This window comes from Tamandua tetradactyla, chromosome 2 (assembly GCF_023851605.1).
Source record: "Tamandua tetradactyla isolate mTamTet1 chromosome 2, mTamTet1.pri, whole genome shotgun sequence".
Taxonomy (NCBI): Eukaryota; Metazoa; Chordata; class Mammalia; order Pilosa; family Myrmecophagidae; genus Tamandua; species Tamandua tetradactyla.
In genome coordinates this window covers 59198469-59216813 of record NC_135328.1, presented here as the reverse complement: position 1 = coordinate 59216813, position 18345 = coordinate 59198469, and the positions used below count along the sequence as shown (strand labels likewise).

The 18345-nt window shown below is 39.3% G+C and overlaps 1 long non-coding RNA gene and 1 pseudogene across 1 annotated transcript; both read left to right on the top strand.

Moving 5' to 3' along the window:
* Positions 1-1238: 1238 nt before the first annotated feature.
* LOC143673346 (uncharacterized) lies at positions 1239-5791 on the top strand. The gene is made up of 4 exons (XR_013170331.1): positions 1239-1306; positions 1380-1535; positions 3784-3915; positions 5472-5791. It is a non-coding gene; the product is annotated as an uncharacterized LOC143673346 (long non-coding RNA).
* A 10504-nt stretch (positions 5792-16295) lies between these two features.
* LOC143656279 (S-phase kinase-associated protein 1 pseudogene) lies at positions 16296-17528 on the top strand (annotated as a pseudogene).
* The last annotated feature ends 817 nt before the right edge of the window (positions 17529-18345 follow it).

Sequence of the window (18345 nt, the reverse complement as noted above, 5' to 3'; positions counted from 1 at the left end):
TCATTTCTTAATTTTTCCAGTCTGTCCTCAGACCCTAGTACCCTCCTGAAAACTGCTACCCTAAATTCAGCAGGGACCTTCGTCAACCTCTGCAACATATGCCACGTTGACCCTCCCCTGGCTCTGCCGCCTTTTCCTGACTCATCTTCTCCTCTACCACATGCCCACGGCTGCTGTCCTTATTTCCTCTTGGCCTGCATTCATCCTTCCCAGGAGCAGACCCCGTCCATGCCATCTTTGGCCCTTCAACACAGCGTCACCATCTGCCTTCACAAGAGAGAAAGGTGGCAGCATTTACTTTCATTCCCCCTTCCCTCTCAGAGTCCATAACTAAAAAAAGAAATGTTGAAAGGCTCATGAGGAGGACCCCAGGAAGGTCAGTGGGAACAAGTGAGGGTTTCAGAAAGGAAGCATGATCCCTGGAAGCCAGTCAGTTCAGAAGAACAAGGAGTTTCATAAAGAGTGGGACTTACCAAACCAGCCTCTGGTTATACGGTCAGGTGCAGAAAGAGGCACCAAAGTTTCAGAGGAGTATCCATCAAAACTTGCCTTAGAGCCTTATGGATAAGGACAGCTGCGGTTGGGTGAGATGGAAGAAAAACTATTTGTCCTCAAGAGTTGTTGGGTGACCCCTGGGGAGAGGAATTGGCTCCTGAGGCACCCAACAATGGGAAGCGGGGAAAACAGAGGACCGAGAAGTATGTGGTGTGGGCAGGCACTGCTCCCTCCTGCTATTTCAGGGCCCCCCCCCCCCCCAGCACACAGATCCTGATCGCTTGTGCTCTCTATAGAGACCTGGAGGCCCATACAGATGCTCCTTTTTATCAGGCAGTAATAATGCCCATTTTAAACATCAACGGTTCTGACTGCAGCCTGCAGAAAGCACCCCCCTCACCATTCCAGAAACAGGCAGCCAGAGGGGGGGGGGTGGAAGGATGCTTTCCTAGAATGTCTGCAAGTGCTGCTGGAATGTGAGGGCCAAAGTCCTTCCCACAACTTGGGCAGACGTGCCGGAATGCAATGTGGGCAACAAGGCAGGAGGGTTATTCAGTCTACCCCATTAAGGGACAGCTTTCAGAGGAGAGTGACATGTCACAGTCAGGCCAAACCGGGCAGGAATCCTGCATTTCTGGTTTACTAACAGCAAATGTTTAAGTTGCAGAACCTGTAAGGCACTGGTCTGGGCCATGGGGTGGGGGTGTGGTGGAGCCATGGGGAATATGTTCATGAGAATAGAAAAGAAAACACGGAAACACAGAGAAGAGGAATGGAAGATACACTGGCGCAGGGCCACTCAAGAGCTGAGGTGAAGACTCGGAACCGGAGGAGGGGGGCAGGTCTGCAGAGCCTGGGGGACGAACCACATCATGTATTTATAGGATCTCCAAGAGCTGTCCTGAACTGCTCAACACATGGTGTCCGAGAGAAAGAGGGATCGAACAAGAAGAAGAAAAAAGGAATGTTGTCTGGGGAGGCCAGATGGGAGGAGCCATGATCTGGGAGAAACAGGAGCCAAGCAAGATCCCACGGGCTTGGTAAGAAGCCTGGCACTGTCCCTGCCTTCCCTTCTCCTCCTCATCTCTCTGCTGTTGTAGAAAGGGTCACACTCAAACTAAATAATTTAAACATCTCTTCCTCCAGGCTTTTTTCTTAAGTTTTCATTAAAAAAATTGTTTATGTGAAATATTTCAAATAATAGAGGCAAAAACGAAAACATAACAAAAAACCCCGACTTATAAAGTTGAGCATTATGCCATATTGGCATCAGATCTCGTAGTTGGAAAAGGAAGCATGAAGGATAGAGTGAAGGGAGCTACCCTCGTTCTGTTTCTGAGAGCCTACTTCATTTCCATCAGCTTTTGGTCAGGGAGTTGCCTTCTGGCAGGGAAGTAACGTCCCTTTGAGAATCCTAAGTTCTTAGGTAGGAAAGCAAACCCTGAAGTGGACTCTAAATTCCCTCTCTCTTGCTCAGGAAGGGAGGCAGACGGTGGAGGGCGGACATGTGGAAGGTCTGTGGTTAACTGAGGTCTAAAGAAACAGGATAGCTAAAGAGGTCTTCACGCTGTGCCCATGTAATAAAAAGCACCCACCCAGGTACTGGTGCATGTTTTTCCTGCTTATGACTTTAATCTTGCTGGTTATCCTTTCACTCACATCTTTATTGAATGTCACACCCTTATTTACAGTGTGCCTTTTAAACCACAGTGGTTCATGAACCATTACTGTCATTTTCCTCTTATATGACTTGATTGGCAGATGGGTGTTAACCATTCTTATTCAAATATTTCCTGCTTATTCACCTGCAAAATTAGGACAATGATACCTATTTCAAAGTGTTTCCTGAGGATTACATGAGATAATGTATATAATACCTAGCATATTAATTGACAATCCAGAATGGGTTTTTTTTTTTTTTTTTGCCCTTTTCTAATTTCTCAGAAAGCATCCATTTAAAACTTCATCAAGAATTCTCAAACCACAGTTGGAGCTTTTGGAAACTACTTTTTGATCCATTTATAGATATTGTGGGATTTGCTTTCTTCTGGTTAACTTAGATGCTAGAAAACCTGCAGGAATTTAGCATCGGTAAAGTATAATCATTAAAAAATGTCGAAACATGATTTTCATGCAAATATAGAATGAACATTTGTCAAAGATTTCATTCAATTCATTAATTTACAAGGGCACCAGTGAGATATTAAGACTGTTTCAAAGGAGAATTTGAAGAACAGAGAAATGTATAGGCAATCAGGAATGATGAAATAGTTTTACTAAGAGATGCAAAACTTGTTAATATTCTACAGTGCAAAAAATATATAACATTTGGAGAGTGCTTGAGTAGTTCAGTGGTAGAATGCTCACCTGCCACTTGGGAGACCTGGGTTTGATTCCCAGCCCATGTGCCGCCCCTGCCAAAAAAAAAAGGGGGGGGTTATTTTTTCGACAATGAAATCAATGATATCTTTACCAGACAAAATTAACTTGTATTGCTATGAACAAGAATCATTTGTGTTGCTATCAATTTCCTACAAGGTAACTTCAACCCCTACAGAGCTGTAAAATAGGCTGACTAATAGGAAGTCAGTAAAAGTGCACAATCTTCTAGAATAAAAAAATCCCCTGCAGTTCACTAGGCAATGACCAGCATTCCAGTGAAAGGGAACCCAGTGGTCTCTTTACGCCCATTTCCAAATCTCGAACGCCCTTTTCTGACAATACCCACACCTTTGGGATGCCATTGTGGAGGGAGGCCTTGGAATTTTCTCACTGTGAATTGTGGGGTGACAAAGTCGACGTGGGGCAGCCTAGACTGGAAACTCAGGCTCCTAGCATAGCCAGCTTCTTCCTCTCTGAGGACTCAGCTCAGGGTTCTCCTCTCCCTGGGGCACGATGGGGATGAAGGAGAGGGTACTCGGGCAGCCCCAGCTTAACCATCCTAGTCTGTATATGGTAGTCCAGAGGCGAATAGGACCATTATCTAAGGCCTCCCTTCACAAGCACCCCTAACAGGCTTTCAGACACTCTCCCACTTTTCTCTTGCCAATCCTTGACTCACGCCTAAGAAATAACTAATATGCCCTTAAATTTGCAAAACTGTACGGTTTGTTAAACGGTTAATCATGTGCCACTTTGGAACATGTCTTGTATCATAGTTTCTAACTCATCTACAATTTTTTAAAATGTTATTTCTTGTGTCTTCAATTGGGTCATACTTCTTTGCTAGCGGAAACTTCCTTCCACATACCCAATAGTCTGTGCTAAATAAATATGTGTTGATTGAAGGACTCCAGAGAGGACAGAATCCTTCCCTGCTCAGAAAAATTATTTGACTTCTCAATGCCTTCAGAAAAAATGCAAACAACCTCTCAGAAAGCTCAAGGTCCCCCTGGATATGTTCTCCTCTTGACATATCAGGTGCTCACCCCAATACATTTATTTTTGCATCTTTGTGTCTGTTCTTCCAGCCTGGAATGCTCTCCACCTTTAGAGCTTCATTCAAATGCCATCTCTTCCGGGAACCCTTCCATGATTCCTCTACTTAGAAGTTATCATGTCACTTGCCTGGTCCTCTAAACAACTCTGTCTGGATGCAGTGTCAGACAGCCTGAGTTTATTTATTTATTAGCTTTGTAAACTTTGGCAACTTACTAAACCATTTGGTGTCTGTTTTCTAATATAAATTTGGGGGGAATACTTACCCCATAGGGCTTTTATGAGGCTTAAGTAAATTAATACATGTAAAGCACTTAGAAGATGCCTGGAACCTATTAAGTGCCTGTAAGGGTCAGTCATTATTCTTTGTGGACGCTCTCTGTGCTGGTTTGAATCTGTGGTGGACCCCAGAAAAGCCATATCCTTTAATCCTCATTCAATATTGCTGAGTGGGAGATTTTTTATTGTTTCCATGGAGATGTGTTTCCACCCATTCAAAGTGGGGCTGCTTACTGGAGTCCTTTAAGAGGGAACCACTTTAGAGAAAATTTTAGAGCCTGTGCAGCCAGAGACTTTTGGAGATGAAGGAAAACCCTCCCAGGGGAGCTTCATGAAATAAGAAGCCTGGAGAGAAAGCTAGCAGACTTCACCAAGTGTCTTTCCAGTTGAGAGAGAAACCCTGAAAGTCATTGGCCTTCTTGAACCAAGGAATCTTTCCCTGGATGCCTTAGATTGGACATTTCTATAGCTTTGCTTTAATTTGGACATTTTCACAGCCTTAGAAGCATAAACTGGCAACTTATTAAATTCCCCCCTTTTAAAAAGCCATTCCATTTCTGGTGTATTGCATCCTGGCAGCTTGCAAACTAGAACACTCTCATGATTCTTTACCAGTGCCTCTTCCAGAGTTTTTACATTTAGCTATTTCTACCTTATACATATCTATTTAATTGTATATCTTTCTGTCTCCATCACTTACGATAAGCTCCTTAAGGGGTGGTCAGGGAACATTTGCTGAATGAATGAACAAATTAAAGATTGAATGGATAGGTAATTGGTGCCCTGGCTCTCAGTAAATGCATCCTAACAAAAATCAGACTTTTTGCTCATGGTATATCGTATTTTTTTACACCACAAACCTGTGGAATGAGCTTTTAAATTTGCAATTTCAGAAATCTGTTTGATCTGAACTTTAATGTTTGCATAGCCCTGACACCTCCTACAGCACCAGGATCTTTACTATACAAACAGTTGAGGGTGTATTTGTTTTTTGGTGTATGTCAGAGCCATAATTTGATAGTCAGTTTGTCTTGCCTTCTAAAATTCACATCCGTGGTTGATTTTTTTCCTAATGTAAGTCCTAGGGTGAAAGGCAGAGAATCTAAGTTGAATCTTTTTACCACTAGTAAGTCACTTCCACACCACTGATTTATTTCTCTTAATCTTTAAAAGGAGGTGATTTCACTACCTGTGCTGAATTGTCTGGGTGGCTTCTCAGTGTCTCACCCATTCTATTCTGTGTCCTCCTCTTTCTGTAGGAGTTGGACATCTGGGAAGTACATTTCCTAGAAGACTTTGCTAGCACGGGGCCAGCGAGCAGCACGTCTGTGAGATTTGGAGGGTAGAAGAGCATATGCACCATTGCTCCAGCATGGCGGGCAGGTGCGTAGATGTCAGCAGGCTATGGAAGTGAAGTTTTTGCTACATCTTTTAGGTGTCCTTCTGCAAATCTTCTGCTTTGGTTTGGTAAAGCTGACAAAATGCAATATGCCAGAAATGGATTGGCTTTTACAATAGGGATTTATTAACTTACAATTTTACAGTTCTGAAGTGTGAGAATGTCCAAATCAAGGCATCATCAGACAATATTTGGACTTCTCTGTCACATGGCAATGCAAATTTCAGTGTCGGTTCTTCTCTCCCAGATTTCACTGCTTCAGCTTCTCACATCCATGGCTTTCTCTCTGCTTTCATTGTGTCCTCTCTCTTTTGGCTTCTGTCTCTCTTAGCTGCTGTTTCCTTCTCTCTAAACTTCTCTGGGGCTTTTTGTGTCTTATTCTCTTATAAAGGACTCTAATAAGAGGATTAAGACCCATCCTGAATGAGGTGGGTCACATTTCAACTGGAATAACCTAATCCAAAGGTCCTACCCTCGATAGGTCTACCTACCGGAATGGATGAAAAGAACAGATCTACCTAGGCCGTTATATGATAACCTACAGCTTTATATCGGATTCTACAAAGGTTCCATGCACTCAGATTACTTTCCTGAAACCTACAACCTCCAGACAGGTTCCTAGACCAGATATATCTTGAAATGCAGAGAGGCCAGCCCCTCCAGAATATCAACTAGTTCCATCCCTGTATCCCATATTATCGACGCCCCTTTCAACACGAAAAAGCTAGAATGGACATAGCCCAAATGCCCCTAAAGAGAAGGAAACGATCCAAGGAGATAGTGGAGTTATACAGAGAAGGTAGGGTTTAACAAATGAGTATGAGTGCTGAATCATTATGTTGATATTTCTTTTAGTCTCCAGTGTCTTGGAGCAGCTAGTAGCAAAAAAATCTAAAATTGTGGAATTGTAACCCATGCCAAAAACTGTGAAATCTGTTCTACAACTAATTGTTGTGGTGTGCTTTGAAATTTATCGCTTTTTTGTATATATGTTAGTTTTCACAAAAAAGAAAAAAGTTGATTGTGATGATGAACGCGCAGCTACATGATGACACTGCAAACCACTGACTGTGCACTTTGGATGATTACATGGTATGGGAATACATAATATATATCAGTAAAATTACATTAAAATTTAAAAAAGAACAGATCTTTTCTGGGGCACACAGCAGCTTCAGACCATCACATCTTCTACTTAAGCGCTTCAGGAAGCTGAAGTCCTTGGCGAATCCTATACATCTTGATTTCCTGAACTGCAGCAGTTTCCTGCCATTCCAATAAATATAAATTTTTAACAACAGCTTGATTGAGATGTAATTCACATGTAATTCACTCTGTGTTTTCTAGTATATTCATAGAGTTGTGTAACCATTCCCACAGTCAATTTTAGAATATTTTTACCACCCCAACGAGATACATTATACCTAGCAATAGTTTCCGCATTTCCTCCCAGCCTTGCCCACCCTCTGTCTTAGGCAAACACCAATCCACTTTCTGTCATGATGGATTTGCCTATTCTGGATATTTCATATAAATGGAATCTTGTAATATGAGGCCTTTGTGTCTGCCTCCTTTCACTTAGCATGATGTTTTAAAAGTTCATCCATGTTATTATATATATTTCTTTTCTTCATTTCTTTTTATTGCCAAATAATATTCCATTCTATAGATATACAACATCCTATTTATCCATCTATCAGTTGATGGAAATTTGGGGTGTTTCCACTTTTTGGTGATGAGTCATGCTACATTTGTATACAAGTTTTTGTGTGGATATATATTTTCGTTTCTCTTGGGCATACACATCAGAATGGAAATTCTGAGTCGTAACTCTCTTAAGCCTTTTAAGGAAGTGCTAGGTTGTTTCCAAAGGTGGCAACAGCTTTTTACGTGCCCAATACTTGTCATTTTCCTTCCTTTAAAAATTAAAACAACCTACTAGTTTCACTTCCCCCTTATTAGTGTGTGTTTTAACTCTTTTTTTGTGCTCAAAAGGCATTCTCCTTCACAGAGAGAACAGAATGAGAACAGTTCATTTCTATAGTAGCAACTGTCATTGATTTAAAATTTTGGACTTTGACCTTTATTTAAGTTTAGCTCTAAATATCACTTCAAAAGTTCTTCTTTGGTCCTGCATTTTTGTAGTTCATTTTGCTTTATCCATGTTGGCTCTATTTTTCCAGATATGTGTGACCTTCTATTTCTACTTTGCCTTGATGATAAGGCTATCATTTGCAAATGTTATCAACTGAACTCACTGGCTAACATCCTGTGTAAAATTCTAGTTTCTTTAGGGTTCTTTTTTTCTTTTTCACCCTTTGAAGATTACTTTGTTTATACAGATTTGAATTTTTGGAAGCTTACCATTAACTTCCCATCCAGAATCTCACACCATGGATCATTCATATCATCTCTCTGAATTTTAAAATAGTAACATTGGGGATTTTTATGATCATAAAAACAATACATAAAAAGTGAAAAAATATCAAATAAAGTAATACATGCTCATAGTAGACAGTTTTTTTTAACTTTTTTATTAATTAAAAAAATTAACAAACAAAACATTAAGATATCATTCCATTCTACATATACAATCAGTAATTCTTAATATCATCACATAGTTGCATATTCATCATTTCTTAGAACATTTGCATCGATTTAGAAAAAGAAATAAAAAGACAACATAAAAAGAAATAAAACGATAACAGAGGAATAAAAAGATTATACATACCATACCCTTTACCCCTCGCTTTCATTTACCACTAGCATTTCAAACTAAATTTATTTTAGTATTTGTTCCCCCTATTATTTATTTTTATTCCATATGTTCTACTCTTCTGTTGATATAGTAGCTAAAAGGAGCATCAGACACAAGGTTTTCACATTCACAGAGTCTCATTGTGTAAGCTATATCATTGTTCAATCATCATCAAGAAACATGGCTGCTGGAACACAGCTCTACATTTTCAGGCAGTTCCCTCCAGCCTCTCCGCTATATCTTGAACAACAATGTGATATCTACTTAATGCATAAGAATAACCTCCAGGATAACCTCTCAACTCTGTTTGGCATAGTAGACAGTTTTGAGGGGAAAAAAAAACAAAGAAAATTTAAATTACCTATAATCTCAATCCCTGGACAGTATTCATTAACAATTTGGTTTATTTCCTTCCAACTATTTTCTCTGCATTAATTTTTATAGTTTTACCTAATTGATATTACAATGTATGTACAGTTATTTATTTTGATTTTTCATGTCTCATTTCATGAGCATTACTCCATGTCATCAAAATTTCTTCATAAACATCATTTTTGAAACAAAACACAGTTTACGAAACCTTTGGGATGGGCAAAAGCAGTCGTCAGAGTGAGATTTACAGCTGTAATAACCTACACTTAAAATAAAACTAGCTGAAATCAATAGTTTAAACACCACCTTAAGAAACTGGAAAAAGAAAAGAAAACTAAACTCAAAGCAAGTAGAATAGACTAAATAATAAGGATTAAAGTGGAAATAAATAAAATAGAAATTGAGAAAATCAAGAAAACCAAAAATTTGTTCTTTGAAAAGATCAACAAAATTGACAAATCTGTAGCTAGACTGACCCAGAGAAAAAGAGAGAAGACTAAAATTCCTTTTTGGGAATGAAAACAGGCATTATTCTGTACTTAGAGGGGGGAAAAGTATAATGGAATATGGTGAACAATTATATGCCAAGAAATTAGATCATATGAAATAGTTAAATTCCTAGAAATTGACTTAAGAAGAAAATGAACATCTGAATAGACCTGTGAGTGAGATGATTAAGCAATCAAACTTCCCACGTGGAAAGGCCAAGTACAAGATGTCTTCACTGGTGAATGCTACCAAATATTTAAGAACAACTAATGCCTATCCTTCACAGACTCTTCCAAATAATACAAGAGATGGGAACACTTCCTCCACTCATTCTATGAGGCCAGGATTAACCTAATGCCAAAATCAAACAAAGACATCACAAGAAAAGAAATCTACAGCCCTATACGCCTTATGAATATAGATACAAATATCCTTGGCAAAATACAAGGAAACCAAATCCAAAAGCATGTTAAAAGAATTTTACGCTGTGATCAAGTGGGATTTATCCCAGCTATGTAATCATGGCTCAACATAAGAAAATCAATTAATGTAATACCAGACATTATAGAATTAAGGGGAAAAAATACATGATCATCACAATTGATGCAAAAAAGGCATTTGACAAGATCCAGCATCCTTTCTGGATAAAAAAAACACTTGGAAAACTAAGAGAAGGGAACTTCCTCAACATGATAAAGGGCATATATGAAAACCTCACAGCAAACCTCACTAGTGAAAGACTAAAAGCTTTCCCTCTTAGATCAGAAACAAGACAAGGCTGTCCACTGTCACTATTGTTATTCAACTTTGTACTGGAAGTTCTAGGCAGAGTACTTTGGCAAGCAAAAAAAAAGTGACATCCAAATTGGAAAGGAGGATCTAAAACTTTCTCTCTTTGAAGATGACATGATCCTTGTACTGGTTTGAAAATATTATGTACCCCAGAAAAGCCAAACTCTTTTAATCATAATCTGATTTTGTGGGGGAAGACCTATTGTTTGGGTGGGATCTTTTGATCAGGTTGTTTCCATAAAGATGTGACCCACCCAATTGTGGGTGGAATGTTTTGGTTAGATGGAGATGTAACCCTGCCCATTCAAGGTGGGTCTTAATTAGTTTGCTAGAGTCCTCAAAACAGCCAATATAGAGAGCAGAGAGTTCAGATGCTTGTAGACAGAAGAAGCTCAGAGAGGAGGCCACTGGAACCAGACACTGAAAATTATGAAACCCACTAGCAAAGGGCCAGGAGACATTGCCATGTACTTTCCCATGTGATAGAGAAACTCAAGATGTAATCAGTCTTTCTTGAGTGAAGGTATCCTCTTGGTGATGCCTTAATTTGGAGGTTTGCATGGACTTAGAATGGCAAATCTGTAACCTAATAAATCCCCTTTGCAAAAGCCAATCCATTTCTGATATATTGTCTTCCAGCAGCATTAGCAAACTGCAACAATCCTTTATACAGAAAATCCTTAAACATCCACAGCCAAGTCACTGGAACTAATAAACAAATTTAGCAAAGTGGTGGAGTGTAAGATTCACAAATTTAAATCAATAGTGTTTCTATATTCTAGTAATGAACAATCTGAAGAGGAAATCTAGAAAACAATCCCATTTACAATAGTAACTAAAAGAATCAAATATCTAGAAATAAATTTATCCAAGGATGTAAAGGACTTATACAAAGAAAACTATAAAATGTTGCTAGAAAAAAAAGACCCAAATCAATGGAAGAAGATTCTATGTCGTGGGATGGAAGACTGAATATTGTTAAGATATCAGTTCTACTCAAAACAATTTACAGGTTCAACACAATCCCAATCAAAATTCCAGTAGCCTTTTCATTAGGGGCACCCAAATCAATAGGCCAAGCCCTTGATCTTGAGGCTTGCTCTTGTGAACCTTAGCCTACCTATAGGTATGCCTAAGAGTTACTTCTGGAGGACTTCTTTTGTTGCTCAGATGTGGCCTCCACTCTCTCTAAGCCAAACTCTGCAAGTGAAATCATTGCCCTCCCCCGCTACATGGGACATGATATCCAGGGGTGAAAGTTTCCCTGGTGGCATGAGCGATGACTTCCCGGGATGAGTCTGGTCCTGGCACCATAGGATCAACAATGCCATCCTAACAAAAAGGGGGGAAAGAAGTGTAACAAATAGGGTATCAGCGGCTGAGAGAATTCCAATAGTCGAGAGGCTACTCTGGAGGTCACTCTTTTTTTTTGCGGGCAGGCATCAGGAATTGAACCCAGGTCTCCAGCATGGCAGGCAAGAATTCTGCCTGCTGATCCACCATGGCCCACCCTGCAGGTCTCTCTTATGCAAGCTTCAGTTAGACATTGCTACCGACCATAACTTTCCAACCCTGAACCAAAACTATTCCTGCTGATCCTAAAGAACACTCAGGGCATTATATGAGATTCTACAAAGGTTCCATGCACTAGGGTAACTTTCCAGAAACTTACAACCTCCAGATAGCTCCCTGGACCAGATAAGTCCTGAAACATAGAGGGGCCAGCCTCCCCAGAACATCAACTAGTTCCATCCCCCTATTCCATATTATCGACAACCCCTTCCAACATGAGAAAGTTAGATTAGGCATAGCCCAAATACTCCTAAAGAGTGGGAGAAAGATCAAAGGTGATGGTGAAGTTATACAGAGAAGGTAGGGTTTAACAAATGAGTATGATTACTGAATCATTCTACTGATATTTCTTTTACTCTCCAGTATCTTGTAACAGCTAGTAGTAAAAACCTAAAATTGTGGAATTGTAACCCACATTAGTTGTTGTATCACAACTAATTCTTGTGATATGTTTTAAAATTTAATGTTTTTTAATCAATTTTTAAAGTTTTTTTAAAATACCAAAAAACACCAAATGCAAACATTCCAACTTTTGATTATTCCGTTATACATATATAATCAGTAATTCACAATATCATCACATATAATGTGGTTTTTTTTGTATATGTGTTATTTTTCACACACACACACAAAGTCAATTGTGATGATTTAAAAAAAAAATTCCTTCTAGCCTCCAATATTCTGGAGCAGCTAGAGGGAAAAATCTGAGATGATGGAATGGTAACCCATGACAAACTCTGGGATCTGTTCTGTAACTACTTGTTGAAGAGTGCTTTGAAAATTATTGTTTTCTTCTTTCTTTGCTTTGTATATTTGTTATATTATACAATAAAAAATTCCAATAGCCTTTTTTGCATTAACAGGGAAATCAATCATCAAAATCTTATGAAAGTAGGGTGGGCAACAGTGGCTCAGTGGCAGAGTTCTTGTCTGCTGTGCCGGAGACCTGGGTTTGATTTCCAGAGCCTACCCATGCAAAAAAAATAATAAATAAATAAATAAATAATTTTATGGAAGTAAGGGAGTGGTAAGAGGTATAGAACAAAAAAACATAGGGGGAACAAAGGTTAAAATATATTAGGTAGATGGAAATACTGGTGGTCAATGAGAGGGAGGGTTAAGGGGTATGGTATGTATGGGTTTTTTCTTATTTTTTTTTTCTGGAGTGATGCAAATGTTCCAAGAAATGATCATGGTGATGAATATACAACTATATGATGATATTGTGAGTCACTGATTGTACACCAAGTATGGAATGTTCATATGTTAAGAATGTTAGTGTTTATATGTTGTTATGTTTTGTCAATAAAAAGATTTTTAAAATTTATGGAAGTGTAAGAGATCCAGAATAGTCAAAACCAACTTGAAAAAGAACAAAGTTGGAGGACTTACATTTCTTGACTTTAAAACTTATTATAAAGCTACAGTAATCAAAGTAGCATGGTATTGGCATAAGGACAGACATAAAGAACAATGTAATAGAATGGAAAGTTCAGAAATAACCCCCTCCCACATCTATGGCCAATTGATTTTTTTTTAATTTTTAATTTTTTTATTAATTTTTAAATTTTTTTAAAAAGTTACAGGAAAGAAATACAAACATTCTTAATATATGATCATTCCATTCTACATATATAATCAGTAATTCACAATATCATCATATAGTTGCATATTCATCATCATGATCATTTCTTAGAACATTTGCATCAATTCAGAAAAAGAAATAAAAAGACAACAGAAAAATAAAATGAAAACAGAAAAAAAATTATACATACCATACCCCTTACCCCTCCCTTTCATTGATCACTAGCATTTCAAACTAAATTTATTTTAACATTTGTTCCCCCTGTTATTTACTTTTCTTCCATATGTTCTACTCATCTGTTGATAAGGTAGATAAAAGGAACATCAGACACAAGGTTTTCACAATCACACAGTCACATTGTGAAAGCTATATCATCATACAATCATCATCAAGAAACACAGCTACTGGAACCCAGCTCTACATTTTCAGGCAGTTCCCTCCAGCCTCCCCATTACCTCTTGGATAACAAGGTGATATCTACCTAATGCGTAAGAATAACCTCCAGGATAACTTCTAGACTCTGTTTGGAAACTCTCAGCCATTAACACTTTGTCTCATTTCACTCTTCCCCCTTTTGGTCAAGAAGATTTTCTCAATCCCTTGATGCTAAGTCTCAGCTCATTCTAGGGTTTTTCTCAATCCCTTAATGCTGAGTCTCAGCTCATTCTAGGATTTCTGTCCCACATTGCCAGGAAGGTCCAAACCCCTGGGAGTCATGCCCAACGTAGACAGGGGGAGGGTGGTGAGTTTGCTTGTTGTGTTGGCTGGAGAGAGAGGCCACATCTGAGCAACAAAAGAGGTTCTCTTGGGGGTGACTCTTAGGCCTAATTTTAAGTAGGCTTGACCTATCCTTTGTGGGGCTAAGTTTCATGTGAACAAACCCCAAGACTGGGGGCTCAGTATGGCCAATTGATTTTTAATAAGAATGCCAAGTCCACTCAATTGAGAAAATAATCTCTTCAACATATGCTAGAAAAACTGGATGTCCTTATGCCAAAGAATGAAGATTGACCCCTACCTCACACCATATACAAAAATCAGCTAAAAGTAGATCAAATACCTAAAAATAATAACCCAGACTCTAAAACTCCTAGAAGAAAACATAGAGAAGCATCTTTAGGACCTGGTGTTCGGCAATGATTTCTTAGACTTTGCACCAAAAGCATGAGCCACAAAAGAATAAATAGAGAAAAGGGACTTCATCAAAATTAAAAATCTTTGCACATCAGAGGACTTCATAATGAAAATGAAAAGGCCACCTATAGAATTGGAAAAATATTTGGAAACCACATATCCAATAAGGGTTTAATATCCAGAATATACAAAGAAAACCTACAACTCAACAATAAAAAGACAAACAACTCAATTTAAAAATTGGCAAAAGACTCGAATAGACATTCATTCAAATAAGATATACAAACTGCTAAAAGGCACATGAAAAGATACTCAACATCATTAGCCATTAGGGAAATCAAAAACCACAATGAGACACTATTTCATGTACACTAGAATGGTTACTATTTAAAAGTGTAAAATCAGTGTTGGTGAAGATGTGGAGAAAAAGGAACCTTCATTCATTGTTAGTGAGGATATAAAATGGTGCAGCTACTGTGAAAGACAGTTTGATGGTTCCTCAGAAAGTTAAGTACAGAATTACCACATGACCGGGTGATTCCACTTCTAGGCATATCTCCAAAATAATTGAAAGGAAGAACTCAAACAGATATTTGCACATTGATATTCAGAGTGGCATTATTCATGATTGCCAAAAGGTGAAAGTAGTCCAAGTGTCCATCAACAGATGAATATTATTATTCACAATGGAATATTATTCAGCCATAAACAGGGCTGGAGTACTGATGTGTGTGACATGGATGAACTTTGAAGACATTATCATTAAATAAACCAGACCCAAAAGGACAAAAACTATATGATTTCACTGGTATAAAATACTTTAGATAAGCAAATACATAGAGACACAGAGTGGATTACAGGTTATCAGAGGGCGAAGGGTGAGAAGTGAGAATGGAGAACCTTTGCTTGATGGGTACAGAGTTTCTTTTTGAAGTGATAATGGTAATGGATGGTGGTAATAGTAACTCAATATTGTGGATGTAGGGAATATCTCTGAATTACACATAAGATCACAGTTAAAATGGGAAATTTTGTTTTGTATAGATGTGCTTTAGTTTCCTAGCTGCTAAAACAAATACCATATTATGGGCTAGCTTAACAATAGGATTTATTGGCTCATGATTTCAGAGGCTAGACAACTTGCTTCCTCCTGGGTTGGTGTCCTCTGGCTGGCTGGCAATCTTTGGGGTTCCTTGGCTTTTCTATCAAATGATAATGCACATTGTGATGTCTTCTCCTTTCTCCTCTGGGTTCCAATGATTTCTGGCCTCTGGCTGCTTCCCGTGACTTTTCTCTCCACCTGACTTTCACTTATTTGTAAAGGACTCCAGTAATCCGCATTAAAGTCCAAACTGATGCACTTGGGCCACACCTTAACTGAAGCAACGTCTTGAGGAGGTTTTATCTACAGTGGGGCCACGCCTACCAGAATGCAGACCAGGACCGTGTCTAAACTGGGACACATAATTCAATCCACGATAATATGTTATCAATAAGAATTTTTCAAGAAGAGAACATGTCGGCGATTATGAGCTGAGATGGGTTTCACTCACATAATGTCAGGTCTCATTACATACCTTCAACAAGCATTTGCTGAATGGGTGAATGAATGAATGAATGAAATACCTGAGGGGATTTTCGTTCCTTCAGGGAACAGGAGCAAGGTGACAAGAGTATGGAGAGGGGCCAGATGAGCCATCCGGAAAGTGGCCTTTCAATGAGTTGGAAAGAAAACAGAAACAGACATCTGGCTTTTGTGGGTAACCTTTGTTCAGAGGCAGCGTGGGAGATAACATGACCTTTACTTTCCCACGCCTGGTCAAAGGGGCTGTATTTATTAAGGTTGCAGGACACGGCAACAATAAACATGAGCAAACGTCTTTCCTTCACAGGAAGAAGTTTTGGGGCGGGTCTTTTTCTCTAGTTTTAGTGAGGCCTGAGGCAGATGGAAGGCATTAAGTCTTTGCCAAATGGCCTTCTGAAACCTGCCGGGGTTGGGGCGCGCCCAGCCAGAGTCCCGTAAAGAGCAGACAGCCAGGCTGTGGCCTTGGTCTCCGCCTTTTCCTTGTACTGTTCTGACGACGCTGGCTCTCTGGCTCTCGTCAGTCTCTGCCTCCCCCCACCCCCGCACCGCCTCCTGGAGACCCAATACCGTGGCTTCAACCACGTTGCAGCGTTCTGATGGACAGAGACCTGAAGCTGAGGTGGACGTGGCCAAACAATCTGTGACTGTAAAGACCATGCTGGACGAGTTGGGAACGGATGGTGAAGGAGATGAAGACCAGTTCCTCGACCAAATGTTAACGTAGCAATATTAAGAAACGGTCATTCAGTGGTGCGCCCACCGCAAAGATGACCCTCCCTCTCCTCCTGAGGGGGAGGAGGACAAAGCGAGCAGAGGATAGCTCTGTTTGGGACCGAGAATTCCCAAAAGTTGACCAGGGAACACTTTTTGGACTTATTCTGGCTGCAAACTAATTAGACAGCAAGGGTTTGCTTGACGTTACATGCAAGACTATTGCCACTAGGATCAAGGGGGAAATTCCCGAAGGGATTTGCGAGACCTTCAATATTAAAATGACTTTACTGAAGAGGAGGAGCCCAGGTACGCAGGTGAAGCGTTGTGCCCGGCACTAACACTGTAAGGGTTGTTCCAGACAGCAGGTGTGCAGCTTTGTCTGTAAGTGTTAACGTTAGACAAGCGGTAGACGAATGCAGCAGCAAACCAACTGTATTAGCAGAATATCGTCCCCATTGCGTGTGCAGTTTGAGTACAGATTCCAAACCTATGGCTGGATTTCTTCTAGTATGATCAAAAGCTGTTTTTCTCTGCTCTGAATAAAACTGAACTATGGGTTCTCTCTATACACACAGTGGCATTTTGGGCTTTCCCTCTTTTTGTAAAGCAATTTCTGCCTAGTTTACTGTTCAGTTACCTTCAGTGTAGTGACCTCTTTAAAGTTGGCATTGTAAATAAAAACAACTTGGAAAAAGTTTTCTGAAATAGAATTAACAACGTATTAGCTTATTCATGAGTTGAAAACTAGAAAAAGGCTAATTAAGGTAAATGCTCTGAGTTGGGGTCATTAGAATGTCTCCCAGCTCCCTAGAGTCAAAGAATACCACCAGTATTGATTAGTCTGTAAACAGGACTCCCTGAATTGGATTTCCTGGGGTACACAACAGTTTCAAATTGGCACACATGCCTTTTTCCCCCTGGCCAAATTTAAGATTGGATCTGTACCACTGGTTTGAGCAATTTGATGACAATACACGTAGGTGGTGTTTTTCTCATGTTCCTTGTGCTTAGGATTCATTTGAACTTCTTGACTAGGTGAGCTTGTTGCCTACATCCTTAACTGAAGGATAAACTGAATTTGTTAGAGGTTAATGGAAGCAAGGGTGTCATTTTCCCCCTAAATTTACAGACCCTTTTGATTTTGTCTGTGGGCCTCATCCCTCTTATTATTATGTGAATACTTTTAATCTTCTCAGCTTTGAATATATTGGCTAGAAATTCAGCTACTAACCAGTTTGTGTCTTTTTGGGAGAAATGTAACAAGGCAGTTTGTAGTTTTTAAATTGTAAAAGACACAACCCACATGGTATGTCATCTTTTTATAATCATTATTCCCATGTGGGGAAAACTATTCACACTACATGCGTCTAAAAAATAATTTAACCTTTATCATTAACATGTGTTGCAAAACCCAGAAAGTATCCGTCACAAATGCAAGATACTTTAAATAAAAAGTTAAGTTACATAAGCATGTGACAAACTCTGGGATCTATCCTGTAATCACTTTTTGAAAAATGCTTTGAAAACTACGCTTTTTTATTTCTTTGTATATATGTTATACTATACAATAAAAAACGTTAAGAAAAAAGAAAGAAAGAAAGAAAACACAGCCAACGTCAACGGAGCACTCTGGTACATTTAAGAGTTTGCACATCACAGACCCCAAGGACTGTTCATTTAGAGAAACCCTTCCTGGAGCCAGAGGCAGGCAGGGAATGTCACTGCTGTTCTGG